The sequence below is a fragment of the Mauremys reevesii genome, linkage group 3, assembly GCF_016161935.1.
Source record: "Mauremys reevesii isolate NIE-2019 linkage group 3, ASM1616193v1, whole genome shotgun sequence".
NCBI lineage: Eukaryota > Metazoa > Chordata > Testudines > Geoemydidae > Mauremys > Mauremys reevesii.
Window position 1 is genome coordinate 81,964,940 of NC_052625.1, and position 10,189 is coordinate 81,975,128.

Genomic DNA, 10,189 nt, shown 5'->3' on the forward strand with positions numbered 1-10,189 from the left:
TACTGTTGTCCCGGCGGGCTTCTGGGGGACTGGGCCCCGTACGGGCTGGAGCAGCGCATCCCCCTCCCCCGTCACAGGCGGGACTACCCTTGCACGGACGGTCCCGGGCAGCTGCCTCCCAGCTGCCGATCAGGGTCTGCAACCCCTGAGCCTGAAGGGGCAGCCAGGGGCACTAGTAGTTGCTACTGCTTGAGAGCGGAGGGGCTTGGGGCTCAAAGCCGGATCAATGCACCCAGGAGACCAAAGCGAAGTGCAGCTGGCAGCCTGGCCTGACCTGCCCCTCTCCCTCCAGAGCTACGAGGTACAATCTACAGCCTCCCTCCTCTGTGTCACCCCATCAGCGCTCTTTTAACATACTCTTTAATTAACGCTAGTCCCAGGGATGGAACTGGACCAGATCAGCAACTCGGTGCTTTTTTTTTTAAATGTTGCCATCCTCTTCTCCAGAATTTCAGCTTTCACTGGAATAATAATAATGAAACCCTCTAGCCCTCATGATTGCAATGGAAACCTTTACAACTTGAACAGCATGTAAAGGATGCAGTGATGTCTGGCCAGGTCTAAAGGGAACCTGAAACAATCACTCTGGTAGGTTTAAGCTGCTCCATTGACCTCTGTGAGATAGTAACTGAGATGCCTTGCCTTTAATTTTCAACATTGTTGACTATTTCACTGCTGTTCAAAGCATGTCAGAAAGGAGGGGGGCAATCAAATTATGAAGATCTGCACAATTGACAACTCAGTTTGGTGCCGTGAATGAGTGGCACTTGGGAAAGTACCATTTTTCCCCAAAAATTGCCCTGTGGGAGTTAAAGGGGAGGACTGGAGCACAGGAGGGCATCTAGTGAGTCCTACGAAGCAGGAGCCAATCCTGTAGAGTCTAATGGGATAGCTAGGTCCTCCTCAACTAGCCCACTGTCTACCTCCTTAGAGAAGTGGGGGCCTAGCCTGCTCTGGGTGTGAGTGTGGAGCTATGCAGTTTCCTTTCTGGCTCAGAGGGTGCTGTTGGGTGCCTGCAGACTCAGGGAAAGAAACATCATTAACTCAATGTAATTGTTTTCAAGCCATTTTCTGCAACCCTGGGGACAAGAAACAATTTCATTTTAAATAAGCTCTTAGATTTTGATGTTATTGCATGATGCTGGGAGCAGAGACTCTAAAGCATTTGCCTAAAATGTAGGTAGGGTCTACGCTGCAAATTTTTGCCAGCTTAGCTATGTTGGTAAGGGGTGTAATCTGTAACTAATTTAGCTGCTGCTGTCAAAAGCCCCTAGTTTTACATTCAGTTATACCAGCAAAACTACACTTTTTGTGGAATATCCTATTTCACTTGGGAGGGGTGTAGTGTACGCTATACCAGCAAAAGCACAGTTTTGCTGATACAAGCTGCATCCACAGTAGAAGCGCATGTTTGCTGGTATAGTATACCGGTATAGCCTTAACTGAGCTCTGCCTAGTATCAAAATTCCACTGAGGAGAAGCAAAAACCCTGAGGGACCCAACAGAGCACAACTGATCTTATTTTGAATATCTGCACAATCTACTGAGTGGTGTCCCATTTTAGTATCTGAGGTAGGCAGAGCTTGGTTTAGGGGTGGAGTTTGAGGAAAGTACCACTATATTTTTTTCCTTCCAGGTTCAAGCCCTCAAGACCTATTGAGTTGTGGAATAACCTAGCCACATTGCTTGAAGCATTTTAAAATGGATTGGTCAAAACAATAGAAAATAAACCATTGGGGATAATCCTATAGAGGCAGAAGGATGGATTAGATAATATAATACATCTCTTCCATCTTTATCATGAATTCAGTTCAAACTAAAGTGGGAATTAACGGAAGCAAAATGTTATTACTGAGGTATTGCACATTCTCATGGGGAAAAACAAGTTTGTAAAGTGCTTTGAGAGCTTCAGAAGTGCACAGTATTGTCACATTACAGAAATACTGTACCAAAACTGAATGTAACGTAAATGGAATGAACTAGTTTTACAAACATGAGGTTAAATGGGAAATGGAGACATTTCCTTTGCACTGCAGGCCTTTTACCGCTAACCTTTTAAATTATGTTTCACAATTTTATTGTTAGTGAATGCTGGCTGTAGGTTTCAAATGCCATTTGTAAAGGGACACAATTAGGTTAAAAATCACATTTAAAAGTATTTCCTTCCCTCTGCTATTAACCCCATCTTAGATTAATAAAAACAGAAGAATTTTAAGATATAATTTACTATTTAACACTTATGTGCTAATGAGGACTGGACGTAATGACCCAAGAGTTCCCTTCAAGTCATATGTCCCATGCTGTGTACACTTTGCCCTTCATTCACCGCGTAGACCATTCTTTCTGTTGTTACGTCACGAAAATGTTTCTTCTAAAATATGTGTTTATGATTTGGGTTAACAAAGCCCATATTTTTGGCCTTAGCCTGACCAGCATCCCTCACACAGAATTAGATCATATACAAAAGCACTTTTTTAACCATGAAGTCCCTTTTATCCACTGAAATAAAAGAATAGCTAGAGAAGCAGAATTATGTTGTGACATCTTGCTTGTTTATGTTATTTGCTCTTGAGAGCAAATAAAACTAGGAAGGCTTCACATCTTCCCATAAGGATCCTTTGCAAAATATACAACTGGAAAATAAAATGTTGTTTTTGCAACAGCTTAACTCGCCATCATAAACCTGCTGTTGAAACCAGAACACTTTCAAATTTACCCACTTGAGGTTCTGAGAAGACGTTTGCTTTTCATTTTCCTCCCATAATTGTTTCTACATTGAGTTGCACAGACCATGCAGTAGTACTTGGCACTCAATATTTATAATGTAAATTATGTTACAGAAAGCATCATAACTAGGTATCTGTTTCTTCTCTACTGAGTTTCTGAAGTAATATCCACTTAACCATGGTCAATAATTCATTGTTTCTCCTCTATAAATGACTTTAAATATCCCAGAGCTCTTTGGGATACATCTGCATGAAAGGTACTATATAAGTATAAAGGTATTATTTATTATTCTTAGATTGGAATAGGCATCTCAGTTGTCCAATACATTTATATTCAACTGTCTTGTCTGGGGTTCTTTATTGCTGAGCAATGGATTGTTTCTCCTCTGCTGGCACAAAATATTTTGAAGCGTGGGAATGGCAGATTTCTCATAAAAATGATTCTAGATAGAATAGTTGTAGCCATGTTGGTCCCAGGATATTAGAGACACAATGTGGGTGAGGTAATATCTTTTTCTGGACCAATTTCTGTTGGTGAGAGAGACAGACTTTTGAGCATACACAGAACTCTTCTTCACGTCTGGGACTGAATAGAGACACTGAAGCTGAGTCTACACTACAGACCAATATCAGTATAACTGTCACTCAGGGGTGTGAAAGATCCACATCCCTGAGTAACGTAATTATACCAACCTAATCCCCCATGTAGACAGCATTATGGAAACGAGAAGGCTTCTCCTGCCAACATAGCTACCACCTATCATGGAGGTGGATTAACTGTGCCAACGGGAGAAGCTTTGCCATCGGCGTAGGAATGTCTTCACGTAAGCACTACAGAGTCACAGGAGCACTACACGGCCTGGAGCAGACAGGAGATATTGGATCTCCTGGGCCTGTGGGGAGAAGAGGCTGTGCGAGCACAGTTCCGAATCAGCCATAGAAATGTGGACATCTAGGAGCAGATGCTCAGGGGATGCAAGAGAAGGGCTATAACAGACACCAGTAGCACTGCCATGTGAAAGCCAAGGAACTGTGGCAGGCGTACCAGAAGGGTGGGAGGCCAACAGCCAATCTGGTGCTGAGTCACAGACCTGCCGCTTTTACAACGAGCTGCATGCCATACTTGGCAGAGACCTCACCACGGCCCCCACACACCACCGTGAATACCTCCAAGGAGCCTGAGCCACAGGCCCCTGCTGTGAACAGCAAGGAGTGGGAGGTAGATGAGGAAGAGAAGGAGGAGGGACAGGTGACTGGGGAAACCTTCTGTGTAGTGAGCCAGCTGTTTTTGACTGCACTGCAGTCCAGCCCATCCCACCACTTAGCACAGCTGAGCCCGATGCAGGGGAAGGAACCTCAGGTAAATGTGTAAATAAATTTCCCATTCCAGGGATGGCGCCCCCAAATTAGCATGAAACAGGTTTTGACTTTTCATTAATTTACTTGTGCTAGAAGAGGAAGCGGTACAACCAGGAGTGGTAGTGGCGCTATCTGCTTCTCATTCCCCTCTAGCGATGGGGGGAGAAGACATGCGGAACAGTTTGTTTATGGACACAGGGATGTCCCTTGAATCCTCCTGAGAGATCTTGCTGAAAACTTCCATGAAGGTACCCTGCAATCCATCTCCTCTAAGGGTGACAGCCTTATTTCTTCCTCCACATTAGGGTTCTTTCCCATGCCAGGCAGTGATAACTTCAGCAGGCACCACTGCAGTACACAGGCTAGCAACAGCTTCGGGCCCAGGTGGCTTTGGGACGCCAGCAGCAGCTGTGCTCTCTGTGCCTTTGTTACTCTCAGGAGTGAGATACCAGCTAACACCACCACCGCCTGTGGAAAACCATGCCAGTATTCAGCAACATTGCCCTATACTCATAGTTTCATGCATCTGAGCAATACCCTCCTCGTTTCCTTCACCCATGGTGGACCATACTCACCACAGCTTGAGGTGAGAGTGGCACCAGGGATCAGGAACTCCAAAACAGAAGTGTCAATGAGCTCGTTTTGTTTAACAGTTTAGAAAGCAAGGGAAGGGGGGAGTTCTGAATCACTTTCTGTTTCTACTAGCCCAGGGGTGGGCAAACTTTTTGGCCTGAGGGCCATATCGCGGTTACGAAAACTGTATGGAGGGCCGGGTTGGAAAGGCTGTGCCTCTCTAAACAGCCTGGCCCCAGCCCCCTATCCACCCCTCCCACTTCCCGCCCCCTGACTGCCCCCCTCAGAACCCCATCGAACCCCCCCCACTCATCCCCTGTCCACCCCCTCCCGGGACCCCCCACCCCTAACTGCCCCCAGGACCCCTATCCAACCCTCCCCTGACTGCCCCAATCCCTATCCACACCCCGCCCCTGACAGGCCCCCAGGACTCCCACACCTATCCAACCCCCTCTGTTCCCCGTCCCCTGACCACCACCCCCAGAACCTCCACCCCATCCAACTGCCCCCTGCTCTCTATCCCCTGACTGCCCCCCAGGATCTCCTACCCCTTATCCAACCCTCTGCCCCCACTCCCAGCCCCTTTACCATGCCGCTCAGAGCAGCAGGAGCTCGCAGCCGCTCCGCCCGGCCAGGGAAGTGGACAGATGAGGGGAGAGAAGGAGGACAGTGAGGCTGCTGCCAGAGGGTCCCTGGGCGGGGACCCAGAGTAGAGGGTGGCCCTGGTTCCTCCCCTTGCAGTACACCCAGCCATCGGCCGTGGGGAGCAGCCATCATAGACTACTCCAGATCCCTGACAAGAGGGATTAGACTTTAGGGGTGTGGTTGGATATGGTGACTGGGGTGTAGAAGGACTGCTGATCACCACCACCCCCTCCCCGGAAGGGGGTGTGGATGGACTGAGGGGCACTGCCGGAAGGCAGTGATCTGGAAAAGGATGCCCCCAGCTAGAGAGTGACGCGGGCTCAGATGCCAATCAAGGGTGAGGGCAAAGGGTGGGACACCACCAGAAGAGGGTGCTTCACTGGACTGAGCTAATTCCCAGAGACAACCAGCAGGAGGCGCTGGGTGGTGAGTCCCAACCTTGTCACAACCATGTTGAGCTCTTCTGATAGCCCTTGTGTCTGAATGTTCAAATTCAGCAGGCCGCTACTCCACCTCCACTCCCGTGGCAAGTTTTCCCCCTTTGCTTCACAAATATTATGCAGGACACAGCAGGAAGCTTCAACCATTGGGATATTTTTCACACTGAGATCCAATCTGCTGCATAAACAATGCCAGCACCTTTTCAATCTACCAAAAGCACATTCAGCTGTCATTCTGCACCTGCTGAGCCGGTAGCTGAGTCTTTCTTTAGTGCTGTCGAGGTGGCCAGTGTACAGCATCATGAGCCAGGAGAAGGTGGAGGCTGGGTCATCCAGGGTCACTATTGGCATTTCACCATCGCCAATGGTAATCTGCCAGTTGGCAAATAAGATCCCTATTTGTAGTTTCCTGAACAGGCCTGTGTTCATAAAGAAGCAAGCACCATGCACCTTCCCATGCCAGCCCACATTGATGTTAATGAAGCATTCCCATGCATAACCATGGAAAAGCAGCCCTTCCTGTTGATGTCCTCTGTAGCATAGTGCTCTGGGGCCAAAAAATGGATGTGTGCCATCTGTCGCTCCACCACAGTATCCCAGAGCTGCAAATCCATCCACTATGTCCAGCACATTGCCGAGAGTCACTCACAGTCCTGCGTAGCAGAAGGCGATTAATGGCCCTGCACACTTGCATGACAACAGCTCCCACAGTGGGTTTTCCCACTCCAAAATGACTTCTCACTGACTGGTAGCAATGCAGCTTAGCTAGTTTCCACTTCTCCCTGTCAGTGCAGTTCTCATTTTGGTATCCCTGCACTGGAGGGCTGGGGCGAGCTCACCACACAGATCCAGGAATGGGGCCTTGCACATCTGAAAGTTCTGCAGTCACTGCTCATCATCCCAAACCTGCATTACAAAGCGATCCCACCAGTCAGTGCTCATTTCTTGGGCCCAGAAGTGGTGCTCCACTGTTTGAAGCTGCTCTGTGAACACCACCAACAACATTGAACTGGTTCTTATGTCCCACAGCAAAATTACTGCCAGGAAATCATCATGTTCCCCACGGTTCTCCTTGGGGCTCTGCAAATACCAAAGAATTGTGTGTCCTGTACTTACAAAACTCATGACAATAGTGCAGAGCTGTGCAGATCTCATGCTACTGTTAGAGATGGCAGACAGTGACAAATCCTGCATGGGTTCATGGAAATCGTAAATAGGCATGAAATTTCTGTCTATTATTAACCACTGGGAAGTTCTCTCTTATGCATGATAGATACTACACTCTATGCTCAAATTGATGCACTAAAGCATGGGGTATATTTACAAACAAAAAACTGTGTTGTGTTATTTAAGGTTGCTCTCATCAGTAAACTAAGCCATAACAAATTAGGAAACACAATGTTAAGGATTAAAAAGTGGCAAAGGCAAGCAATCTCAGATTAGGAAGTGCCAGAATGTACATTGCTCATGCAGCCTTAATTTAGCCCCCTTGTGCCTACGCATTATGATTAAGGCTACGATTTAGTCATGAGTATTTTTAATAAAAGTCATGGACAGGTCATGGGTAATAAACAAATTCACAGGCTGTGACCTGTCCATGACTTTTACTATAAATACCCCTGACTAAATCTTAGCCGGGGGGGGGGAACTCGGGGGGGACCCTAACTATGGGGGAGCCCTAACTATGGTACAGCCTTTAATTACATGCGGAGGTGACTACCTGTGAAAAGTTTGGTGTAAGTGACAGTTTCACACAGGAGCACGGTGGCAGAGGCAGGGATAAAGTCCAAGTCTGCAGAGAGGCATTCAGCTGTTCTATTAAGTTACTATAAAATGGCTTTGAAGGTTTTATTGGCATTTTACTGCTTCCCTATCACATTTACACTGTTTACAAGTAAAATGGAGGTTTCCTCCCTCACTTCTAGGCCAATAAATTCAGTTTGGGATGGAGCATCAAGCTGGGTGTTTCTTTTTTATACATCATCTCCAGTAGTAAAGATGATGCAGTGATGACCCCAGTGGCTCCTGGGCAATTCCCATTGTCTTCAACTCATGTCCCCAACTGCACCTGTGCAATCCCATTGTCTTCCAGCTATGTCCTCAGTTACATCTTTTGCAACAGAATGTGTTTGTTGGAAAATAATGAGGCTGCACAGCTGTATCTGAAGGCATAATTTGGCCGCCAGCATCTTTACAACCGGGCAAACCTAGAATAACTGAGAGAATAATTAGTGATTAAAGAATGAAATAAGTTACTTCATTTGCAGTAACCTCCCATAGGTTTTGGGGAGAACAGACTATTTTAATTCAGAGAGAGAGAGAATGAATTATGGCTTGTTGCAGGCAGGTGACCGTCTGTGACGTTCCCTTGGATCCAGAAGGCTAGGGGATAAGGATTACTAACAGATTTAATGTCAGAGGGCAAGCTCCCAAGCTGGCAATTTTTGTTTCATTTGTGGCTAGAAAAGATGTCAAGTTTATGAACAAAAGAATACCAAATATCTCCCTGGCAGTCGTGATTCAGAGAAAGCCATTCATGGAATACATTTTAGAAACATTAATCACACTTTTCCCTAAGAGAAAACTCCCACCAATTTCGGAGGAGATGGTGGCTGTAAGGTACAGGGATGCTGTCAGGTGACTTACAGCTGACATTTTGCAAGCCAAATGTGCCTCTTGTATAACTCTCTGATTTGAGTGGACTCTACTGAAAACACACTTCTTCCAGGAAGCTTATATAGCCTAGTCCTTCCCTCTAAGTCATTAACAAAAATGAATGATTTAAAACAAGTCACCAGACCCCAAAAAGGTAGGAACAACAAGTGTGCACTAAACCTCACAGTTCTGTCACTTCCATTGTGTTGCTTCCCATTTCCTATCCTTCATCTATATGTTGTCTGTTTAGACTGGATGCTCTTCAGGACAAGTATTTTATCTCCATATTTGTCTGCAAAGTGTCAGCACTATATAAATAATGCAGAACTTTTGCTAGCTACTTTCATGAATCCTTTCCCACCATATACTATTTACCTTTACGTTGTTTTTCCTTGGTGGTATGAAAATCAGGATCCATACACCACTGTTCACTGTAAAAAGCTGTGGTTTCACTCTAGGACCAATGGTCTCTCACTTTTATCCATACACCTATGGTTTTCCAGATTTACTGCTTGCATGTAGATACCACACTGATAGATTTCTTAGTAAAACCTAGGATAGAACATCATCAGCTAACATGCAGTTCAGAAGAGAACACAAAATCTTTTGTCCTAGAAACATAAGCTGCTGTTGGCTGAACTAAAAGAGCAGTTTTGTTAGCTCAGCATGGACAGGGACCGCAGACACATGGGCAAGCAAGTCTAATATATTCCACCCAGTAGATGGCAGCAGTAATCATGCACAAGCCACTACATGTCATATTCTCCCCTATAGTAATTGATCAGTGATGAAACAAGAGATGTTATTTTAAGATTTTATTTTTAATGGCTTCTTGAGCACCCTACAGAAACATGTGTTCACATGTGACTTGACAGCAATAACCCAGATACACAATCCAGTGTGCTTGTATCTATGGCACCCAAGACGTTTCCGCTGAAAGAAGAACATTGGGGGGAATGGATAAATTTTGACCTCCATACTTGCAAGATAGAGCAGCTTTCAGGTACTGATCTTTGGGATGTGTGGTGAACTTCTTGAGATAGACAGTATTCCTTTAACTAATTCAAGTCTTTTTGCTTTTCTGCCCACTGCATTGGGAATATGCCTTAGATTTCAATATTTGCACTGTTGTTGCACCCAGTATATAAGAGACACAAAAAGGTGAGTGAGGTAATATATTTTATTGGACCAATGTCTGTTTGTGAGAGAAGCTTCTGAGTTGCACTGACTGAAGAAGAGCTCTGTGTGGCTCGAAAACTTGTGTCTTTCACCAACAGAAAAACTAGTCCAGTAAAAGACATTACCTCACCCACTTTGTCTCCCATATTTCAATAGTCATCAGCCTTAGGAACATAGGAATTGCCAGACTGGTCCATCTAGTCCAGTATCCTGTCTTACAGTGACCAGCACCACTTGCTTCAGAGGAAGAGTCAAGAAACCCCACAGTTGGCAGTTATGGGAAGTTTCATGCTCGAAAGGAAGTTTCTTTTGGAACCCCTTCCGTTAGAGTTGATGCTTCAATGAGTGTCCAGATCCTTTCCAATATTTGTTTTCTCAGTCTTACTGATGTAATTCTGGATGTTTTCATTTATCCATATAAATGTCCATTTTTTTTAATCCTGCTGAGCTCAATGATATCTTGTGGCAGTGAGTTCCACATGCTAATTGTATCAAACTCTTAAGTAACTCCAGCTACATAGTTTCCAGGATAAGAAATGATGATACTGGGACACTTTTATAAATGAAGAGATATTAGAATTATACTATTAGCATTCTAATGATACTTAGCAC